Source organism: Mirounga angustirostris, unplaced genomic scaffold (genome assembly GCF_029215605.1).
Source record: "Mirounga angustirostris isolate CCGP_5_RB_7025 unplaced genomic scaffold, mMirAng1.0.hap1 SCAF_6, whole genome shotgun sequence".
In the NCBI taxonomy this organism is placed as follows: Eukaryota; Metazoa; Chordata; class Mammalia; order Carnivora; family Phocidae; genus Mirounga; species Mirounga angustirostris.
Window position 1 is genome coordinate 16,315,041 of NW_026991714.1, and position 24,450 is coordinate 16,339,490.

Sequence of the window (24,450 nt, forward strand, 5' to 3'; positions counted from 1 at the left end):
AAATGGATGGAGGATGTGGAAGAAAGAATAGTCAAGGATGATGACATGGCTTAGGGCCTGGGCACAGTGGGAGGGTTAAGCTGCTGTGAGCAGAGATCAAGGCTCCAGGAAAGAGTGGATTTAGGGGCACAGAGGGAGGAGCTCAGTTTTTGGCTGTGTTGAATTTGAGATGCTTTCTCTAGAATACTGAGAAATTCTAGAAAATTATTCTCAAATACACCCATGAACTGTGCTTGCAGACTGTATGACCTGGTGGCAGTGGGACTTTTTATTTTGTTTTGTTTTGTTTTGTTTTGGTGGGTTGTTTTTGTTTGTTTTTTTAACCTAAACCCCTCTTCTCTTGTGTTAAAGATTTTTGGATGAAAAGTCCTCAGCTCTGCAATAGACCATTTTCTGAGTTTTTTGGGATTTTGATTTTGGTGAAGACAAGTCAAATTAAATATGAAAATCTCTCCAGTCTCTCTATGAGATAATTTAATCCATTTTTTCCTTAGGCTTCTCTAGAACCACCAGCAGCAACAACAAAGTTATCCTTATTTGAATTCCCTTGGTTGGTATTTATTCTACATCCATCACTTGATCTAAAATCAATGCTCATGTCTCTAGTCACCTGCTCAGAGAGACTATTCATTAATTTTTAACAGGTGAAATCTAACTTGTTCTCATTACAAATGGATGAGTGTAGGCTTACATTGCTGTTCAAGTTTTTTTTTTTTTTTTTCCCCTTTCTCTCATAGAGAGCTGGTCCTGGCATGTTTAAAAAGAAAATGTGCCAAATGAAACTTAAGCTTCTCATTTCTGGCATGCTTAAAGCCCAGCATGTAAATGCGGCCCCTGAGAGAAGCAAAGACAAGCTTACAAACAGATGTTTCCACAGGTAAATCATTGATTTTTCACCTTGAGGAGATAATAAAGCAATGTCAGCTTCTCTTTATCAGCAGGAGAGGGAAGTCATCTATCACCCCCAGGGGCTTATGATGCTTATAAATGAATGGTGGTGGCAACGTCAGCGTGATATTTTTGATACTGTGAAGCCTTAGATCTCTTTGAGGTTGAGATCTTATACGGAGACACCCAACTAGAAGCAGCATATTTATAGAACTCTTCTCTAGCTGTGGATACTAATAGATCTGTCTGCATATTCTCCAAACTATTTTCCTGACTGACACTGGCCCGGGTAACTCTGCTAGATTTCAAATCATAGTGTTGATTTCAAACTTTTCCCAAAGTACTTAAAATGGACAAGTCTTAAAATAGTTTTTTAAAAAAAATTTGCAATTTTTTGCAAATTTGCAAAAAAATATTGCAATATAAATATTGCACACTTTTAAAAATCATCAGGAAATACTAATAAACAAACAAAAACAATAGCAAAGTGAAAGCACCTCTAAAGTCACACCCAGCGGAAAATACTATCCATTGTGCCGATTACTCTAGTCTGAGGTCTTAGTATGTGTTTGTCTCTTTACAAAATACTCAATAGGCACATATCCTTTTAAATCTCCTTCAGTTAAGATTGTATTATTTGCATCTTTCCACATAAATAAATATTCTTTTACAAATTTACTGGTTTTTGGTTGCACAAGAGTCTACTGTATGGGTAAATTATAATTTACTTAACCAAGTTTGTTGGACAGTTAGATTTATTCTAATTTTTAATCTGTTTTAAATAATGCTATGGTGAATATTTTCAACATGCATATGTAGGCATATATATGTTAATTATTGTGATTTATAGTTTTTTCCTAGATTTTATTAAAATATAAATGTAACTTAAACACTGCAAATTATACATTATCATAGGTGTACAGCTCAAGAGATTTCCACCAAGTAAACCCAGCTATGTAACCAGTGTATGGTGAGGAAAAAAAAGGCACTAACCCAATTGCAGGAACTCTCTTGTACTCTTTTCATAGTGACAACTCCTTCTCCAAGGAAAGTAATAGCCTAACTTCTGACATCATAGATAGGTTTTGCCTGAGTCACACTTTAGATTCTCTTTTATATCTGGCACCTTCCCCTCAGTACCATATCTATGTTATTCATCCCTTGCTGTTGTGTATAGTTGACCTGATATAACTGTTAGTTAGATCCTCTTTCATTCTCAAAATCACTCCAGTTTAATAAGTTACACCATACCCCAGCCATAGACAATGCAGAGAGCTCTCCTAGTTATAGTGAAGCCTTTGTGGTGAAAGTCACAAATGAAAGCAAAGCCTCAGGAAGAGTTTCAACCACGAAGAAAAGCTGCTTGGTGGTTGCTGCTATTGGTCTTTTCCCCTTGACATCTTCCCAGGTCTGCAGGATTTCTACAAGATAAGGGCAAAGGCTCATAATGAAGGTCAGTATTAGAGATCACCAGGCCACAGGCCATAGCTGGTGTTTAGGGAAATCACTTCCGGTTTGCTTCCTCAGCTCTGGTGGGAGCTTCCCCACTGCTAGTGCTCTGTTGAGTTGGCTGCCGACTCCACTTGGCACAGGTCAAGGTAGTTAGAAGCTCCAGGAAAAGAAAAAAAGTCCATTTCCCTCTCTCTCCACCACATACCACACTTCTGAGAGTCTGAAATATCTTACCACGCACTTTATTCAATCTAAATTTAAATAGAACTTTTCACCACTTCCCAAGAGAGAAAAAACAATGAACTAGATGAGAACGAGAGGAAGTGGAAGAAGGTAATGCTCCATATCATTTAGTTAATCTATTCTTGTTTATTAATTTATTACATGGAACAGTAAGTTTAATGGCTTTAACTTTGAAGTGAAAAAGAAGCCCCTACAGTATACTTTCAAAAAATGCCGTAATGACTTTAGGAAGATCTAGGACAAGGAATGCATTTAATATTTTAAGTTATTTTTCAAGGCCTGCTTTAACCTTAGCCTTCAGATTTATCATTTCACATCAGCTAAAATAAACTACCACCATAAGAAACCATGTATTATTAAAAATCAGAACAGTTTCCTATATTTATTAGTTTTAGTCATAAAATTGCTATTAGAAATAACATACAGATGAGTTTGATATCCATAAAATCATTGAAACATAACATGGCATTTACTACCTGTGGTACATAATTATACTCACATGCTCTTAGATGCATTTATTTCTGTCACTGAATAATTATTTTCAGCAAGTTGTGCTGCATTTTCAGAAGTAGAATTTTAATTTCCTCATTCCTTGAATACTTCCAATATTAAAGATGTAATTTTAAGAAAGATTCTTCATGGGGAAATGTCTTCTTAGAGTACACAGAATTTTTTGTTATTTTGATTTTTCAGTAATCTTATTCCTTTTTTGTTGTTTATGCTATGAAATCTACCAAACTGTACAATGGTGATTAATTATAGATGTGTTGACCTACCGATATATCTACTACTGTACCCAAACTTTTAACGTAACTGCTATAAACCTCAAACTCAAATGTATTGGAAGCAAATGTTTAAAACACTACTTTTATAATTTGTGTCTGTCTTTTGCATTATTTTTTTGTTTTATCTCCTTGCTCACCATATAGGCACATGATGTATTTGTAACATTAACAGTTTTGAGTATCTTAAATGCAGAGTATATAATTTGATATAATTTTGCTGAGCTATATTTTTAATAATACAGTGGGGATAGTGTAAGTGAGGGTGCCTATAAGCTAATGAGTGAGCCTAACCAGCTCCTCAATAACCAAATCCAATGTGGGTTCATAATTCTCCCCTTCTCATCACCTATATATACTATAGGGAAAATTATATAATCCAATTTGGAAATTTAAAAAATTCTTATCTCCCCCCCCACCGCACCATGAGAAGTCCATTGCATTTTGTAACATTCAATTGTCTACCTGTTTTATCTGAGGAAAAGTATACATCTGAGGCTAGCAGGAGAATGTAGATTTAATAGAAAAAATATTTATAAACACCCAAGTCAGAGAAGCCTTCTTCTGGATAATTTATGTTGCAGAATATTGCTTTTCTGGGCAAAAGCTTCTCCATCTATAAAAAAGTAGAGAATTTTTGAATATATAATAGGCATAGTTTACCCAACACTTCTTTTTTTAAATTTAATTTTATTATGTTATGTTAATCACCATACATTACATCATTAGTTTTGATGTAGTGTTCTTACCCAACACTTCTTACTGAAATTTATGCCTCAAAAATTGTCAGACAAAAATTTTTTAGAGGAAAATAACCTGCAGCTTGCAAACGGAAAAAGGACAAATAGGAGTTAAAATCCCTGCAAAAATTCTAGTTTTTTAAGTGCCCTCATGTATACAACAGCAGATGTAGCAGAAAAGTCTTTTTGATTAGACATCCATTGTCTCAGTTTCATGCCCTCCAAAGCATTGTTTCAGGTCTCCAGTTTTTTTGGTAATATCTCTTATATGCATTATGACAGGATGTTTTGAAATATTAATTGGTGTGCAGATTTCAGGTTTACCCTGTAAAATGGATAGAAGATGGCTAAGGCTGGCGAAAGAGAAGGGAAGTATCACAGGGACAGGGGAATGAGTTGGAGAAAGTGGAGTCTCAGGGGTCCTGTCAGTGACAGCTAGCAACCTATACATCAGTGCTGAGTGGTCTTCCTCCTGCTATCAGGTGAGGCAAACTGCCCAGACATTTCCCAGGAGAAGTGATGCTTGATTTGCCCAAGATTTTACCCAACCCCTGGCCTACCTCTGTGAATGATTCAGAATATACATTCGACTCTCCAGGGACAGAAAGCCCTAGATATTGTTACGGTATTAGTAGAATGAAGGGGAAGTGGCTGCATCAGATCAATGTAGGATGAAATGAAATCAACTCAAACTTCAACAAGATAAGACAGAGGGGAAGATGCATCTCCTCAGTGACTGTCATCTTCATATCAAAACACACAAAATGGTAACTATTACTCTAGACCAAGCCAACTGACGTCAACTACATTGTGAAAAAAATTCCACTTTGTTTGTTATGTAGTAACATGTATTTCCTTTCCCTTTTTGGCAATGTTAATTTTCAAACATTGTACTTTTTTCTTATTTGACACTGAATGGTAACCTTTCAGAATGCTCTGGAAGAAATACTTCAGTGATAACATCTTGAGACTCTCAGCTGCATAGATTATACAATCTATTATTTGAAATGGATAATTTAAGAATTTCTATATATCAGAACAGGAACCACATAGCAATTATATTCAAGCACATTGTGAGTGAAAGTAAAGAGCAAGTGCTTTGGAAATATATTCAGGAAATACTGCCAAGATTTCATAGCTTTAATATTTAATGAACTCATATAAGCCAATAAGAAAAATACTAAAATTCTAATAGCTGATCACAAAACAGACTCTCCACAGAACAGAAAAAAATGGATATCTATGTATCTAGTATCTATCTATCTAAGATTGATCAAGAGAGATTATTATAGGATTGGTTCTTGGAATTATGGAGGCTGAGAATTCCCATGATGTACTGTCGGCAAGCTGGAAAACCAGGAAAGCCAGTAGTATAATTCAATCCAAGTCCAAATGCCTGATACCCAGGACTGCCAAAGTTCCAAGACAGAAGAAGATGGGTGTTCCAACTCAAGCAAAGACCAAATTTGCCCTCCTTTACCTTTTTGTTCTATTCAGAACCTCAACAGATTGGATGATGTCTACATGCATTGATGAGGGCCATCTTCTTCATTTAGTCTACCAATTCAAATGCTGGTCTCTTCAGGAAACACCCTCACAGACACACCCAGAAATAATGTTTCACCAACTATCTTGGCATCCCTTAGCCCAGTCAAGCTGGTATGTAAAATGAACCATGACAAACACTTAAAAGGTCTTAAATTATTACTATTTAAATATAACATAACACAATATAGTATAACTAATGTAATGTAATATAAATACAGTATATTATAGGTTATAAATAAAATATTGTTTCAAACTATAAACTACATATAAAACTTATATGTATTGTTTTAAACTATGTATGTAGTTTATAGGTTAAAACAATAATGTAGTTTGTAATAGTGCTATTATTTTATCTAGCTAAATTCTAAAGACGAAAAAATTCTGCTAGTATTATACCACAGATAGGGTTGTATTAAACAGAGCCAACTTACAAAATGCTAATCTAGCATCACATTTAAGTAGGTGAACTGTGGATAATTTTTCTTTCAATTGTTATCTTTAAAATCTTTTTTGCATGAATTTTATTTTTATAATAAATATGCTGTTTTATTAATGACTATGAACCTACTTTATTCCAAAAAAGATTAGCTGGGTTTCAAGAAATATTACAAGCCATTTTGCTACACTATAAGAGAAAAATAGGTAAGTATAAAAAAGAATAAAATTATATTAATATAGTATGATATCACACAGCTACCGTTTTAAATAATGAGGTACATATGCATTATTATAGAAACAAATGATGTAATCTTGTGTATGATGATTTTAATTCTTGCTCTTGTATCTCTGAGCACTTTTTTACTATTATACCATTTAACTTCAAACTTATTTTCTAGAATACAGGGATTGGCTGTGCTTCTTTATTTGTAGAAAGCAAATATTTCTCTAGCATTTTACTTCTGTTTCTCATACTTATTTCTGTAGGAAGGAAAACTTTTTATATTTGTGTTTTGTAAAATGCGGTGATGAAATCTGAGATGCCAAACGTTAGCAATGGAGATACAAACCATGCCGTCAGGGATTAGGATGAAAGCGAGATGTCCAAAAGAAAAGTAAATGAAAAGTTAAAAAAAAAAATAAATGAAAAGTGAAGACCTATTTGAACTGTCCCATTTCATTGGTTTTATTATGAGCTCTTTGAGTTACAGAAAAGGATGTTTTAGCTATTTTTCTTAAACTAATGGGAATAACGATTGTAGAAGGTATTTTGAAAGGTTTTTCAGGGCGTGTGTGTGTGTGTGTGCATACACTCACAAATTTATGTGTGTTTTCCTTTGATATTTGACTTGTATATTAAATGCATCATCTGCTCTGATTTTCTCGAGAATATTTTTTTAAAGCTCAGATTAAAGCAATTAGACTAATGACTTGAAAGATATCCTTGTGCTCTACCCAAGTTAAAGCTCAAAATATTCCTTATCACACTGGAACAGTATCAGGATATATATCCAAATGAAATACTGGGTAAGACTTCTAAATGACATGTTCTTATTGAAAGCACTTTCATCCCATGCAAAAGTATGTGCTCCAATATTAAGGATTTGTGGATGAATTAAAGCTATACCAATTACCCTTTGTAACACTGGGACTCTTAGTTTCTCTATGTATAATCCTTGATTAGAAGGGGATCAAAATTCTGGCTTTAGACTCTCCCTGAGAGAACTTGAAATCTGATGGCTGATTAAGTGAAATGTACACCTTCACAGGGGTTCAAGAAGGATTTATTGAATGCTTACTATGTGATAAACACTGGGGTTCTATCATGAATAAAACTTAGTTTCCACCTAGAGACATGTATAATTTCAGCTGAGTTATTCTAATAGAGGAGTATTTTCAGCAAGTCTCGAGAATGAGCCTGGCCTGCCAAGAAGGGGCCACTTAACTTTTTTTTTTTTAATTTTTTTATTGTTGTGTTAATCACCATACAGTACATCATTAGTTTTTGAGGTAGTGTTCCATGATTCATTGTTTGTGCATAACACCCAGTGCTCCATGCAGAACGTGCCCTCCCTAATACCCAACACCAGGCTAACCCATCCTCCCAACCCCCCTCCCCTCTAGAACCCTCAGTTTGTTTTTCAGAGGAAGGGGCCACTTAACTTAACCAGAGACTTTTACTTGAGGTCAGTAGGGAGGGACCTTCGCCTAAAGGGTGAGCTATATAGATATTTTCTCTGCCTACTTTGTGATGACCTAATTTCAAAACTGAAATACTTTTCTGTTGTGCCACCTTCTTGATTAAAGGCTTTATTCTGGTTGATATGATATGGCACAACCTGGGTTTCTTATCTTCCTTAGATACTCTTTATCTTTTCCTGGATTTAAGTGACAACTGTCACTGTAAGTGTCTGAAGGGATTTCAAAATTCTTGTTATCGGTGAAAGTGTAACTTGTTGTCTGGAATGTATATATAGGAGGCGAAAGAAAAGATCTCTCTCATTTTGCAGAAATGATCTTGAGGTCCTAATTATTGTTGATGCAATATGAATATTGTTCTGGCTTCAGATTATATTGTTTTTTAACCTTTTAAATGGGAGTAACACCTTATTGTTCCTGGTGGAACTGGACACTTCAAGTGTTATTACCGCCATTACAATTTAAAGTAAATCCTGAAAATGTTATTTACCGCAATGATTTGCTGTCCTATGCTCCTTAGAAATATGAACCAGCTAAATCCTTCTATTTTGAATCAATTGGAATTTTACTTTGAGGAAGGGAAAAGAATTTTCCATGCACACAAAGCATGCGCAAAAAACCAAAAATGCTTTTAGACAAGACTCAAAGAGTTATTTCTCATTATTTTTGGCATCCCTCTTCCCATTGAAACAAGTCACAGGCATATCTATAGTTGATCAGTTGACATATCAGCAATTCTATTAAGATGAAAACTAACCTTGGAAATGTTTAGAAAGAAAAGGGTGCCCTTTGATTTATTGTGCCATTTTATGTTTGTGCCATTATTTCCCTTTTAGCTATTCAGGCTATGTTAAGTGAAAACATCTAGCATTTTTAATAAAGTGCTTCATTCAGACCAAATATTAACCAGAAGCATTTTAGAACAGCCTTCTGATTAAAGTAAATGAAATAAAGATCATCCAGTTCCGTTCAATAATAGAGAGTACGGCATAACGAACAGAATACAGCAACATCCTTGTGATGACAAACTATGCTGTCATTTCTTCTTAGTGTCAGCTGAGGTCTTGGTGTTTTCCTCAGAAATTATAGGGACATTTGATTTTTATTTTTTTAATTTTTTTAAAGATTTTATTTATTTATTTATTTGACAGAGAGAGACACAGCGAGAGAGGGAACACAGGCAGGGGGAGTGGGGGAGGGAGAAGCAGGCTTCCCACGGAGCAGGGAGCCCCATGCGGGGCTCAATCCCCGGACCCTGGGATCATGACCTGAGCCGAAGGCAGACGCTTAACGACTGAGCCACTCGGGTGCCCGGGACATTGCTTTTTAGTGGGTGGCAATGCATTCTAGCTATCTTGCATCTTAAAAGTTCTTATGAGTGATATGTGCTTCATTTGTATATTTAGGTAAAGTTATTTTGAAATTGATTATTTGTTTTTGCCCAAAGTCAGGACCAACAGCTATTTTATGTAATTTAAGCTTTGAAGTTTGCCAAAGGTTTAATATTTAGATTCCTTGAATTTCAAAATATGTATCTTTATCAATTTCTCTGTTTGCCTCTCTCAGATCCCATAATCCACTTTCCTCACTACCTTCTTCTATAGCTTGTTAATGATGATTCTTAATTTCTTTTGGAATCTATAGTTTTATAAAGAAAGATACAAGATTTCTGGGAAGGGTTTCTCAGGAAGGAAGACATAGAAGTTGAAAGGAAAAACTGATAATATTAGATACGCTTTGGCACAGAATAATCTTAAAGTTGTGGGCGCCTGGGTGGCTCAGTCGTTAAGCATTTGCCTTCGGCTCAGGTCATGATCCCAGGGTCCTGGGATCCAGTCCCACATCGGGCTCCCTGCTCCGCAGGAAGCCTGCTTCTCCCTCTCCTACTCCCCCTGCTTGTGTTCCTGCTCTCGCTGTGTCTCTCTCTGTCAAATAAATAAATAAAATCTTAAAAAAAAAAAATCTTAAAGTTGTAATAGTTTTCCATTAAACTTTAATTTCGGATGCTCCATTGACTAATTCAAATATAATATTTAATTCTATTCTTGATTCAAATAGATTTAACTTGTATAAAAATGGTACTTTAGAAATTTTTTATCAAGTGCTTTATTTATTTATTTACTTTTACATTTTTATTTAATTTCTAACTAGTTAACATACAATTTAATATCAGTTTCAGGTGTATAATATAGTGATTCAACACTTTCATACACCAGAGGGGAGGTGGCTGGCAGAATGCATTAAATAGGTGATGGGGATTAAGGAGTGCACTTGTGATGAGCACCAGGTAGTGTATGGAAATTTTGAATCACTATTTATTTATTTTTAATTTGAGTATAGTTGACCCACAATGTTACATTAGTTTCAGGTGTACAACAGTGATTTGAAAACACTAATTGGAAATGATATATGCACCCCTATGTTTATTGCAGTATTATTTACAATAGCCATGATATGGAAGCAACACAAGTATCTATCGATACATAAATGGATAAAGAAAATGTGGTATAGGGACGCCTGGGTGGCTCAGTTGGTTAAGTGTCTGCCTTTGGCTCAGGTCATATTCCCAGGGTCCTGGGATTGAGCCCTGCATTGGGATCCCTGCTCCGCGGGGAGTCTGCTTCTCCCTCTCCCTCTGCCTGCCACTCCCCCTGCTTCTGCTCTCTCTCTCTCTCGCTGTCTCTCTCTCTCTGTCAAATAAATAAAATCTAAAAAAAAAAAAACAACATGTGTTGTGTGTGTGTGTGTGTGTGTAGGAATACTACACTGCTCTAAAAAAGGATGAGATCTTGCCATTTGCAACAACATGAAAAGACCTAGACGATACTATGCTAAGTGAAATAAATCAGGCAAAAAGAGACAACTGGATTCCTATTACTATCTACCTTACAGTGAACATATTAAATGTAGTGTTTTTTGGTTAAAAAAGTAATTGTTTCAAAATTTCTTAGCCCTTTTAGAAATGGAAGCTTCTCATTACATTGAATTAGTAATCTTAAGAACTATTAAAAAAAATTGTTGGGTGAGATGGACAGAAAAAATTCAAATTGCATGGCTCCATTAAAATGATGAAGAGAATTTCAAAAGAGAAGAGAATTTGCCAAGACTGAGTACAAGTGGTTGATCTCATTGCGATAATATGAGAAAATGTATGAAGATATACTAATGGATAATAAACCAGAACAAATTTTGAATTGTATTTTCATCAGTTATCAAGTGACAATAAACTTAAAACTGCTACCCTCATTGGTATAACCTATAATAATGCCTAGACTTAACCAAATAATTGAAGAGGAGTAGAATTTTGTTGCCATTGAGATAATACAGGATAAAGCACATTGTTTGAATTCATAAATTTTTTTATTATTAATATAGTTTATTTTATTTGGTATTGTGATTTATATTTTAAAGTATTGTAAATAATATTTTACAAATATTAATGATTTCATGGTGTTATATCTCTGAGATTGGTGGATTTTTCTCTGTGAATTACCAAACCCACAGTGATGTCAATGTGACAAAAACTGGTCATTCTTTCACCTGAAGGTAATACATAGAGGGAAGATTGAAACACAAAATGAAAATGAGCAGAATATTTAGACTGTGCTACGGACCTTGAACTTTTCATTGAAGTTCAACTTTAATTTTTGTAGATTTATTTATTTATTTTTAAAGATTTTATTTATTTATTTGAGAGAGAGAGAATGAGAGAGAACACATGAGAGGGGGGAGGGTCAGAGGGAGAAGCAGACTCCCTGCTGAGCAGGGAGCCCGATGTGGGACTCGATCCAGGGACTCCAGGATCATGACCTGAGCCGAAGGCAGTCGCTTAACCAACTGAGCCACCCAGGTGCCCCAATTTTTGTAGATTTAAATTCAATTTAATTAACATAGTGTATTACTAGTTTCAGAGGTAACTTAGTGATTCATCAGTTGCATATAATATACAGTGTTCATTCCATTAAGTGCCCTCCTTAATGCCCATCACCCAGTTACCCCACCCACCTCCCCTCCAGCAACCCTCAGTTTGTTTCCAATGGTTGAGTCTCTTATGATTCTCCTTCTCTGGTTTTGTCTTATTTTTCCTTCCCTTCCCCTATATTCATCTGTTTTGTTTCTTAAGTTCCACATATAAGTGAAATCATATATTTGTCTTTCTCTGACTGACTTATTTCGCTTAACATAATACCCTCTAGTTCCATCCATGTCATTGCAAATGGCAAGATTTCATTTTTTTGATGGCTGAGTAATATTCCATTCTATATATATACACCACATATTCTTTATCCATTCATCTTTAGATGGACATCTAGGCTCTTTCCATATTTTGGGTACTGTGGATATTGCTGCTATAAACCTTGGGGTACATGTGCCCCTTCAAATAAATATGTTTGTGTCCTTTGGATCAATACCTAATAGTGCAATTGCTGGGTTGTAGGGTAGCTCTTTTTTTAACTTCTTGAGGAATCTCCATACTGTCTTCCAGAGTGGCTGCACCAGTTTTCATTCCTACCAACAGCGTGACAGGGTTCCCCTTTCTCCACATATTGGCCAACATGTGTTTTTTCCTGAATTGTTGATTTTAGCCATTCCAACAGGTGCGAGGTGGTATCTCACTGTGGTTTTGATTTGTATCTCCCTGATGCTGAGAGATGTTGAACATTTTTTCATGTGTCTGTTGGTCATTTGTATGTCTTCTTGGGAGAAATGTCTGTTCATGTCTTCTGCCCATTTCTTACTGGATTTTTTGTTTTTTTAGGTGTTGAGTTTAATTAAGTTCTTTATAGATTTTAGATACTAGCCCTTTATCTGGTAACAATTGCAAATATCTTCTCCCATTCTGTAGGTTGCCTTTTAGTTCTGTTGACTGTTTCCTTTGCTGTGCAAAGGCTTTTAGCTTGATGAGGTCCCAATAGTTCATTTTTGCTTTTGTTTCCCTTGCCTTTGAAGATGTGTCTAGCAAGAAGTTGCTGCAGCTGAGGTCACAGAGGTTGCTGCCTGTGTTCTCCTCTAGGATTTTGATGGATTCCTGTCTCACATTTAGGTCGTTCATCCATTTGGGGTTTATTTTAGTGTATGGTGTAAGAAAGTGGTCCAGGTTCATTTTTCTACATGTGACTGTCCAATTTTCTCAACACCATCTTCAACCTTTAGTTTTTTAGCACCTTAGAAATAATAATAAGAAAAACAAATCCTTAAACATTCTAATTTTCAATAAATGAAATGGCAGTATCATGAAGATTCCTAGGATATATTGATCCAGAAATATCCATTAGTGTGACTGAAGGTGGTAAAAAAATATATTGCAATACTGATGACTCTAAACTAAAATCAGAGCTTTTTTTCACCCATAGATGAGTATTTTTATCTCTGTGTTTGGTAGAACATAGAGCTGGAGAAATGAATTAGTATTCTGTGAAATTTGTAACTGGAATGAACTTCTGATAAAATAAAAGAGAACAGGTAATCAATAGGTAAATTAGCCATATCCCCACGACTACATCTATCTATCCACCTCTATATCATCTAAATCTGTATAGCTATCTAGTTAGCTAGCTATTTGTTATCAACCTATCTACATTAAAATCTATATTCATATATAGTATAAATAAAAGACTTTTCCAACTAGCTATCTACATGTGTGTTGTGGGTATACACACTTTATTTTGATATAACAACTATAGCTTTCATATTTTCGCTTTATCCAGTTATTTTCACAGCAACATGAAACACTATATGATCTAACTTTCAGATAACTATAATTAGCAATTAACTTTCTATCTGCATTTAATATTTTTTTAGCATCTCTCAAAATCAGTAAAATAATGCAGCTTAGTTTCAGAACTCAACACCAGACTAAGAATGGAAAAATCTAGATACAAATGAAAGGATCTAAGAAAACAAATTCATTATAATTTAAAATGTTGAAGACTATTAATAAATTTTCCTAATGGTAGAGTAGCAGAATGCTAAATATAAAAATTCATTTATTTCATACACGCCATTGAATACAACATTCAGAAACAATCTAAAATTCGCCTCCTATCAGACAAATCTTTAAATATACATGTGAATGGAATATCAAAAAATTTAAACATCAATTCTCTACCTATGTGATAATGATAGTCTCCTGAAATTTCTCCTTGTTTGGCTTTTAAATTTACCCTTCTTTCCTTTTTTTAAATAAATACAATTCTATAGTGGCATTTTTCCTTTAAAAGAAAAATCACTTGACACAAAGCAGAACTGTCAAGGAATGTCATATATTGAGAAATGCAGTGACAAATGAAGAAAGGCCGAGTCACTTAGAAAGTGCCATGCAGACCATTCATTCAGGGTAACAAGCACTAAACTGAAGAGGAGAGTGGTTGGTGGAAATAGGTCAAGACAGCCTAGTGAAGTGTAAGTCATTATATGTCAAAATGACCAGTAGATATGTTTACACTCTTAATAGGTGGTCTGCTTATTATCAGAGGTTTGATGTTGGTGATCCTCAAATTAGGTACTTTAATTTTGTCAGATGCTTTGGCTTGCTTTGGTTTTGCTTCTGCTTAATTTCAACGGAGTGTTATCAATGAAGACCTTTTTAATTTATTTTAAATTTGTAATGCTACTCAAAATTGCTCTAGAAATACAACGCCAACTCAAAGAATATGTTGCTTGCATTTTCCATGAAGCATAATTAGTTAAATTTTTAAAAAATCAATTGTGCATAAATTTAAACCTTCGAAAATAGGACTTCAAGAAATTTAATCAAATTAAACACTTTTCTAATTCAAAGAATGTTAAGATATGATAGCAATATGAGATATTACATAGGATATTAGTATATAATAATCATAAGATAAATTCAATTGATGGTTTTTACTTAAACATAAGACATTAAATTATTATTCATAAGTGGACTTTGTTATCCCAGGCTATAAAAAATGGTAAGTTATCAGGCAAAATAAAGCATATTTTTCACAGGATCAAATAGCCTTTTGGGAGGAGATATTTTAGAATATACATGTTTCATATATTTTTTAGAGATAATGATTTTGATTATCACCAAGTTCAAAGTGAAAACAACTGAAAGAGGTACTATCTGAGGAAGAAGCAGCAAACTGTGCCTGCAAATAAAGATTCATTTTATCTTTAGTGGAATATAATATGAATTTTTACAAACCTTCTTCCCTTCCTCATATTTCTTTTGTTTCTCAGTAATTTGGCTATTATATTTAATAAAATACCTACTCTTTTTTTTTTTTAAGATTTTATTTATTTATTTGACAGAGAGACATAGCGAGAGAGGGAACACAAGCAGGGGGAGTAGGAGAGGGAGAAGCAGGCTTCCCCGCGGTGCAGGGAGCCCGATGTGGGGCTCGATCCCAGGACCCCGGGATCACGACCTGAGCCGAAGGCAGACGCTTAACGACTGAGCCACCCAGGCGCCCTAAAATACCGACTCTTATTATGACTTTTTTTCATACATGTGGGAAAAGGATGCCCAAAGACTTAAGTTTTTTTTTTTTTTTTTTTTTTTTATAATTTATGCCTGAATGAATGAAAAAGAGACTCAGTCCCGTTGGAATATAGAGATCATTGCCCAGCTATCACCAAATTTCTCATTGAACTAACTTCCTATATAATCCCTAGTCCTGGGGAAAGTTTACATTTTTCCAGGTATAGATATCTTACTCCCATAGTGATTTACTCTAACTACATCTAATTTTCCAAAATGTTCTTCAGATAACTGTGTTATGAAAACTCTCACACATGTCTTCCATTTTTATACCATGTACAGAGACCACTCTCATCCCTCCTGCTTGCATGTGATCAAAAATCTGATCAAAAATGCTGTCAAGCATTTTTCACAGACAGGAATTTATAGATTTTTCTATGAATTTCCATCACTTCTCCTCCAAGCCCTGCAGCCCTGAAGGATTCTAGTAGTATGTTAAGATCATACAATCAAAATTCCTTTCTCCCATCCTTGATCCTGTTACCTCTAGGCAAAATTTTGGTGCTTCCTAAGGAATATCTTCCTCCATTTAATTGCTGTTGGTCACCTTGGCTCATAGCATTAGTTCCAGTTCCGGGGATCTTCTTTTCAACAAGTGAGGTGAATTAAGGATCCTAAATAGCTCAGGTATATCTACAATTGAATTTTTCCAATCTCAAGAGTGGATGTAATTTCTCAAAATACTAGGCATCCATGAAGATTGCTTAAACCAAAATTTCTAACCTGTTTCTTAGCTATAGTCACATCCAGTAAATTTATCTGATGCTTCATAAGCCTGTACATTCTTTCTCTGAAACCTTCAAGTTCCAATAATTAATCTCTTCTATACTATGACTCAGATAACTGGGCAGTTTCCATCGTTTCTAACTGAAAGAGAGGGGATATTCTAATAATTCTCAAAGCTTAGACCAGAAGTGCCAGAAACAGTCTGGGCTCTGAGTTCTCTTTGATGGAAAGTACTTAACTGTTAATTTAGTTTCTTTAAAAGATGTTGGACTATTCAGGTTATTTATTTTCTTGTGTATGATTGGGTAGTTTGTGTCTTTTAAAGAAATTTGTCCATTTCCTCTAAATTTTTAAATTTATGGGCATAGTATGGTATGTAATGTTCCTTTATTAATTTTCTAATGCCCATATGTCTATTAGTTATTGTCCTTATTCCAATCCTGGTGTAAGTAATTAATTTTCTTTCTCTCTCATTAGTTGACCAGTCTAGATAGAGTTATGTTAATTATATTGCTCTTTTCAAAGACCAGCTTTAGACATCATTGATTGTCTGTTTTTAATTTCATCAATGTCTACTGTTATTTTTATTATTTCTTCCTTTCTGCTTAAGTTGAGTTTTTAATTTGCTTATTTTCCTAGTTTTCTAAAGGAAAAACTTAGATTTCTGATTCCACACCTTTATTTTTAATAGAAACACTAATGACATAATATCCTCTTTTAGTACTGCCTTAGCTCCAACCCTCCAATGATGATAGATTTTCAGTTCACTTCAGACAAGCAACCCATAAGAGTTAAGAGTATTCTTACCTCCCTTGAGAGTTTCTTTTTGACTAACTTCTGGGACTAAATATTTGACCATTTTCCACATATCTTTCTGTTCTTGAGTTTTGGTTTTATTTTGTTCCAGTAATAACATAGGAACATATAAATATGTGAATATAACCTATTTTATTGCCATAAACAATGTTATGATCAAAACTCATTGTACAGTATCCTTTTCTACATTTGTTAATATTTTTGAAATGCACACACTGGTATATATTAATGATTGCTCCACATGGACTTGAAAACAATTCCTGTTATTACTGGAGGAAGAGTTCCTTAAATGTCAATTAGATCATAATGTCTGATGGTGTTGTTAAGGTCTTCTGTGTCCTTATTGACTATCTGTCTACTTGTGCTACCAGTTGCTAACAGAGGAGTGGGAAAGTCTCCAATTTTTAACACGAATTTGTCTATTTCTCCTCACAGTCCCTTAAGTTTTTGGTTCAGATATTTTGAAGCTCTTTCCAATTTTCTACATCTCTTTTTTTAAATGATTTTATTTATTTGTCAGAGAGAGAGAGAGCATATGCACAAGCAGGGGGAGTGGCAGGCAGAGGGAGAAGCAGGTTCCCCACTGAGCAGGACCCTGGGATCATGACCTGAGCAGAAGGCAGATGCTTGACCTACTGAGCTACCCAGGGCGTCCCTCAATTTTCTACATCTTAAGTTGGAGCCCATTAGGTTTTTCTTGAAAGTTTACCCACAAAAAGATTTTAAAATCCTTCTGTAAGTATAAGATTTAATAAGTGTTTGTGCATTCAACAAATGCTTACTGAGCACCTCTTTGTGGGAGGTACTATTTGGGAGGCAGAAGTGAATAAAATAAACAATATCATTAGGATCTTGGGACTCATATTCTCAATGGGAAGGGGGCGACAGAAAATAAACAATGAAAATAATATGTACACAAATTTTATGGTATTTTGAAAGTTGTTAAATGCTATGGGAAAAGGCTAAAATAGAGGAGAATAGGGATGAGTGGTGCCATTTAGGAATGGTTTGACTTAAAATAAGATCAGGAAAAGTCTTATGGAGAAAGTATACTTTGAAGAAGAAAAAGAAGTTCACTCTGTAAAAATCTGGGATGGACAGACAGTATTTCCAGGACATGAAAATAACCAACATAAAAGGCCCCAAGGCAGGGGCTAAGCCTGGCATGTGAGAGAGCAAGGTGGCCAGTGTGGCTACTTAGAGTAAGCAAGGGAAGAGTAAGGGGATATGCTGTCAGGGAGGTGATGATGGGGAACAGATCATGAGAGTTTTGGTATGATTTGGGTGTTCAGAGGGAAATGTGGAGGCATGGTAAGGTGTTGGTTATAAGAGTAATATGATCTGACTTTCATTTTAAAAAGCATTACTCCAGCTTCTCTGTTGGGAATAGACTGGGGTATTGAGCATGAATGGCATAATCAAATTGTCATGCCATTTAATAAGGGTGACCTTTAGAGAAGATTTCTCCTTTGAGTCCAATTCAGAGTTCTTTCTCCCTTCCAGTAAAATTGAATTTAATTGTCAAAAATGAAGCATGGCTTTATTCTACAATTAATGGGACTTAAAATGCTAAACTGCAAATCACAGTGGCTTAAACTATACACCAGTAAAATTTGAAAAATATTCGGAGATATTTCACACAGTCAACTTCTTCGTGATGTCCCTGCTTTGCCATTAATCACATACATTTGGAGTGTCCTGAAAGAAATATATATTAAATTTATAATATTTTTCATCTTTTTAAAATTTCTTTAATTTATATTTCCTGTATTTCTCACTCAACCACACAGTTTTTAACCCTAGTACTTAAGGTTAATATTCTATAGTTTGAGGAAAAAAGAGTAACAGACATGATTTTTTAAATTGAACATTCTGTTACCTATTTCCCCACCTTAGTCCTCAAAATAGACTCATTGTGTGTAAGATTTACTGTAACTCAATTTTTTCATTACACTTATTTGCCTAACTTGTCTGCATGGTGGTATAATTAGCAGAAAACTGATTAACAGGCTGTCAATTTTGTTATTGTTGTTGAATGATGCATGAACAGTCATAATACAGTATTTGAGACATTCTTTTCCTATCCTCTCTAAGTACAACTCTTTCCTTGAACTCTCTACCTAGATTCAATATGTTTGTAACTGAACACATTTTTTCCCACTTTCAGAGCTGTTCAGAAACCTTCGGGTTCTTCAAGCCAGAAATCTGGAAGTCGTCTTTGGCTCATTCTTCTCCTTTACTCCGTACATGCAACCATTCACCAAACGGAATAAACTTTTACATCTTGATTACCTTTCAAACCCTTTTTATTTTTTTGCATTTCCATTATCGTCACCACACCACCTCTTTCCCAAACACCTGCAATAAATAGGCATTTTGAAATGCCTCCACTGGCTGCAAGCTAACTCAGTATCCCTTTTCCTCAGTCTGAGAGCTTACTCCTGAATTCAGATCTATCGCCTCACTTCCTTGTTTAAATCATTTTGGTGGTTGTCCATTGTTCTTAAGATAAGGGCAGGATTTCATATTATGGCCTATAAAGTCGTGCCTGATCTAGACTCACATTTAATCATCTCAGTCCATATCCTGCTTCAGTTTTTATCTTCCAGCCAGGTTACTTCTTCCAGGTCCAAAGACGGACGGTGGATGCTCCGCATTGGGTGCCCTTTTCATTTCCCGGAGGGACCCCCACGTTCCCCTTACTCCATCCTCCACCCATTTTATTCACGCCCCTCTCACAACTTCTCTTTTGGCTGAATCCTATTCACTTTTCAGATCTCAGCTTAAACGTGTTGTTTGTATTTGTGCTATTTTTTCTTTGTTTTTAATTTTTGTTTTACTTTACAGATGAGGGATTATTTTAAAAAATTATTTTTATTATTTTTTTTATCCTCACATCCACAGTACTCTGTACTTTCCTTTGTCACACTCTTTACTACTTCTTCTTCTTCTTCGTTTTTTTTTAAGATTTTATTTTTTATGGTAATCTCTACCTCCAACATGGGGCTCAAACCTACAACCCCAAGATCAAGAGTTGCCCCTTCCCAGACTGAGCAGCCAGGCGTCCCTTTACTTCTAATTATTATGTTTTAAATCTATACTTCCTGCCTACAACACAGTAAGCACCAAGAGGTTATGTGCAATGTCTGCTCAGTTCAGGGATTTAACTCAGGTCTCAACACAGTGTCTGGGACACACTGTGCAATCAATACATATTTGTTGAATGAGTGAATTGATAAATTTCAAATGAACTTTTTTTAATACAATGGGAACTTTTATCAAGTAAATTGAATAATATAAACCCTATTTATCCTATAACAGTGATGATTTTAATTAATTCCAAATATCATACACTTCTGATCATATATTTTCGTAATAAATTTGACTACATTTTACAGAAAATGTCTAATCAGAATAAATAATACAATAACATAATTTAACATTCTATTTAAAAGAGATTTAAGCTACTCTAATTAGATACCATTTATTTTGGGGGGGAAATGTGTTATCCCTGTGAAATATCCAATTTTTAATTAGGAAATAATGACGCCACATATAAAAATATTTCTAAGGACAACTTACTTATCCTTTTATAAGTTTTGATATTTTAAAAATTGTTTAAAAGTGTCTTTTCTTCAACATTTGATATTTGAACGTTATTTTGGTTTGGATATTGAAAATTCTGGTGCATGTATTTGGATTATTATTTATAATCTAAGGCACTAAGGCAAAAATACATGGGTAGTGGCAGAGAAAAACAGAGTTAAAGAATTGCAGAAAATTGGGTGCCTGGGTGGCTCAGTTGGTTAAGCAACTGCCTTCGGCTCAGGTCATGTTCCTGGAGTCCCGGGATCGAGTCCCACATCCGGATCCCTGCTCGGCAGGGAGTCTGCTTCTCCCTCTGACCCTCCCACCTCTCATGAGCTCTCTCTCTCTCAAATAAATAAATAAAATCTTTAAAAAAAAAAGAATTGCAGAAAATAATGACAAATAAACATACTTAAGTAATTAAAAATACTTTAATAGCTATACTTAAGGCAGAATATCATATTTAAGTGTTTGTATCATAAACAGGAATTATAGCATGCATTTATACTCTGTTTTTTTTGTTGTTGTTGTTAAGATGCCACTGGTGTTTGTAATGTGGAACAGATACCTAAATTCCAATATCATTAATATATGCTAAGTACTACTCCTTTATCTGACACTATGCATCACATTCTAATTAATCATCAAGGAAGAAACCAACTATTCCTTTTCAGATATGGACCAATAACTCTTGGGAAAATTAAATCATCTTTCAGAAACATTTTATTCCTTGGTGCTAATAATTCAGTGCAAATGAATTTTCAGAATAACAGATCATATTATATAATTTTCTTTAAGATTTTTCATCTCATGTATTAAAATTTCATTCTGCATTTGAAATCTGTTTTTTTCCCCCAAAGTCATTTGCAATACTGTGATTAGTAGCAAAGGCCATTCACAAAGTATAATACGAGCTTCAGTTGAAGCTAGAAAATGAAAAAACATTTTTTTTGTTTGTAAAGGCAAGACTGAATAGTGGATCACTGTGAACAAGAAGGGAATGAAGGATATTCTCATTCTTTTAGTAACATTTAATCTCATTTTAACCTTTGTCTCTTTACTATTACACTTGATAACATTTCAGTGGCCCAATTTTCTAGGATAATTTGCAATTCCCTTACATGCTTATCATAGTACACAAACAGAAGAGTGCAAAGGACAAAAAAAAAAAAATCCTTCAGGGCCCATTTATATGTATTATTATTTTAGATCAACGATTTCACTTTTGATGAGAATGAGTTGCTATAAATAGGTGTGATACTAAAACCTGAGTCATCAAGGCACTTACCCATTGATCCCATTGTGGTTCTCATCCCCCTTAGTAGTCAATAACCATTAATTACCATGCTCCACAATCTCCCAGTTTACATCCTTTCCTTGGCATGGAAAACATAAAGGGACCACTTTAACGATTCTTTCACCACAGCAATTTGGGGGCACCAGCTCCATTTTATATTTTTAACAGAGACAATGATCTTTGTTGTTTTGTTGCTATTATTTAAAAAGTCATTAGTAACATTTTTGAGTGCATAATTCTAATTGTAGACAACTGGACTTACCAGCATATAAGTACAAATAAGGTAACATTAACATACCAACTAATGCTTAATGCTTTAAAATTTCACTTGTTGCAAAGTAGGACCTCAGATTCCCCAACTCTACCCTCTTTGGCAGTTCTCCTCTGCCTTTATTACTAACATATTATAAAATAAAATAATCATCCTTTATATATATTTCCCTCTTCATATGATGTATGTCATGTAATGGCACTTTGCTTTCTGGAATTTTAATGATCCTCAACATGTTAGTATGTGGCAAGAAGTGTTAGTGGCACATTAACCAGCTACTATCACCTCAGTGATCTAGAATGTTCTATATCAGGGAAGTATTAAAAAAAATCCTCTTACATAAAAATAACAGATTTATTAAGAGGTTTTATGCAGAACGGATGTATAAGAAAGGAGAAAAGATCAATTTATGAAATTTTATGCTAACCTAATTATGTGCATTAAAGATATTCTGTGTGTTGAACTTTTTCTCTGGGAAAGAATAAAGCCATACTAGAGACAGAATATTCAACAAGTGGATAATAATAGAGGAATTGGCAAATGACTATTATCCTCAATCATGGCCATAAAGGATCAGTATATTTCTTAAGTAGATTTAGCTTTAGTTTCTTTCAGGATCAGTGTGGAAGCAGGGGTTAAATGTCCCAGGGGAACCAGAACTGTACCTCAAAGACACTGAGTATCTTTTGATAAATCAATAGCCCCAGATGTTGCGATGGGTGTTATTCCACAACTGAGAGCTACCAACCGAGATCTCTCCTGGTCTGGATGCTCCCTTGACATAGAAGTTGGGATTTGGCAGTGACCAACATGTCTTGCCCACCTCTACTTCTGCTGGTTTTGTGTTAGAGGACTCAAAAGCCTTATGAAAGATCACATAAGACTGAGCCTGCTTTTGGACTAAAATTAGCAGTGAAATAATAAATACATGGTTTTGATTCATTTACTAAAATATCTTCAAATAAGTTGACTTCTATTTTAAGAGACTTAGTGTTACAAAGTCTTAACTTAAATAATCAACATGACCAATCATGAAGACTAGAATAAACTCTTGTCTGTTAATCTCTTTAAATGTAAGGATTAAGCCTGGAGTTTACTAGTCTAGGTGAAGCTGATCCAAAGAACTCCTACTACATGGGGCGCCTGGGTGGCTCAGTCATTAAGCGTCTGCCTTCGGCTCAGGTCATGATCCCAGCATCCTGGGATCGAGTCCCACATCGGGCTCCCTGCTCGGCGGGAACCTGCTTCCCCTCCCCCACTCCCCCTGCTTGTGTTCCCTCTCTCACTGTGTCTCTCTCTGTCAAATAAATAAATAAAATCTTTAAAAAAAAAAAAAAAGAACTCTTACTACAAGTTTGACACTATAGGGACACTTTTCAAAGAAACCAAAATTAGTACACAAAACTTAGGCCATGGGTGGATGTTTTCCACAAAAACTTTCACATCATTTTTGAGATGGGATCTCTAAAACCATAGGACTTTATTGAACACAAAGTTTAGCATGAACAAGACCAATGGAGAAGAACGCCCCAGCTTAGTTAGAGTCACTGAATCATAGAATTTGCAATTTTCTAGGATGATTTACAGTGGGTAATATTCATGTCCTTTAGAGAGGAATGAACACCAAGGTCTGTGACTTCCTACACTGATTTCAGTGGGTCACATCAGAAAACGGTATCCCAACATTTGTGCATTTCCCATCGTCAAGATATTTGATGCTTGTATAACCTCATTGTGACAAATTGCATTATCGTGTTCACTGTAGGTCCAGTGTATGTCCTCATCCCTAGAATTTATGCTTGCCTTTCTGACTTGTTAGACCAATGATGTATGGGCAGAAGTGACAGTATGCCAGTTCAGAGCCTAATCTCAAGAAGTTTATGTGTTCCACTTACACCTTGCAATTGTAGAGGAAAAAAAACCCAACTGCCCAGCTAGTCCACATGTGCAGGGAGAGTGACAGAAACGTGGGCTAAAATTACCCTACATGACCAATAGACCTGCAGTGAGTAGTGCTGTCCCAGTTGCTGCTTCCTGATGCAGAGACATACAGCAGAGCCCAGCCTAGATCAGCCAAACTCCAGCTCATCTGCAGACTCATGAACCATAATAAATTATTGTGTTTGAAGCCATTGAGTTTTGGGGTGATTTGCAACTCAACAATAGATTATGGATACAGTCATCAATAACAATCCAGTCCATGGTGAGATTTCCCTGGACCACTTTTTATGTCCTCCCTTGCAGTATCAGGTGAAGATTGGGTCCACACATCCTTCTTGGGCTCTTCTGTCTCAGCTCTGCATCTTCTGCAAACAACTACTGACAAGAGAAGACAGCTCCACAAAAATGAGCAGAAGAGTGCAGCACAGAGCCATCAAACTCCATTCTTACAAGAAGCATAAATCCTAAAAGCCACAATTTCTGCAGAGACAAACCTCTCATAAAAAAACACAATAAAT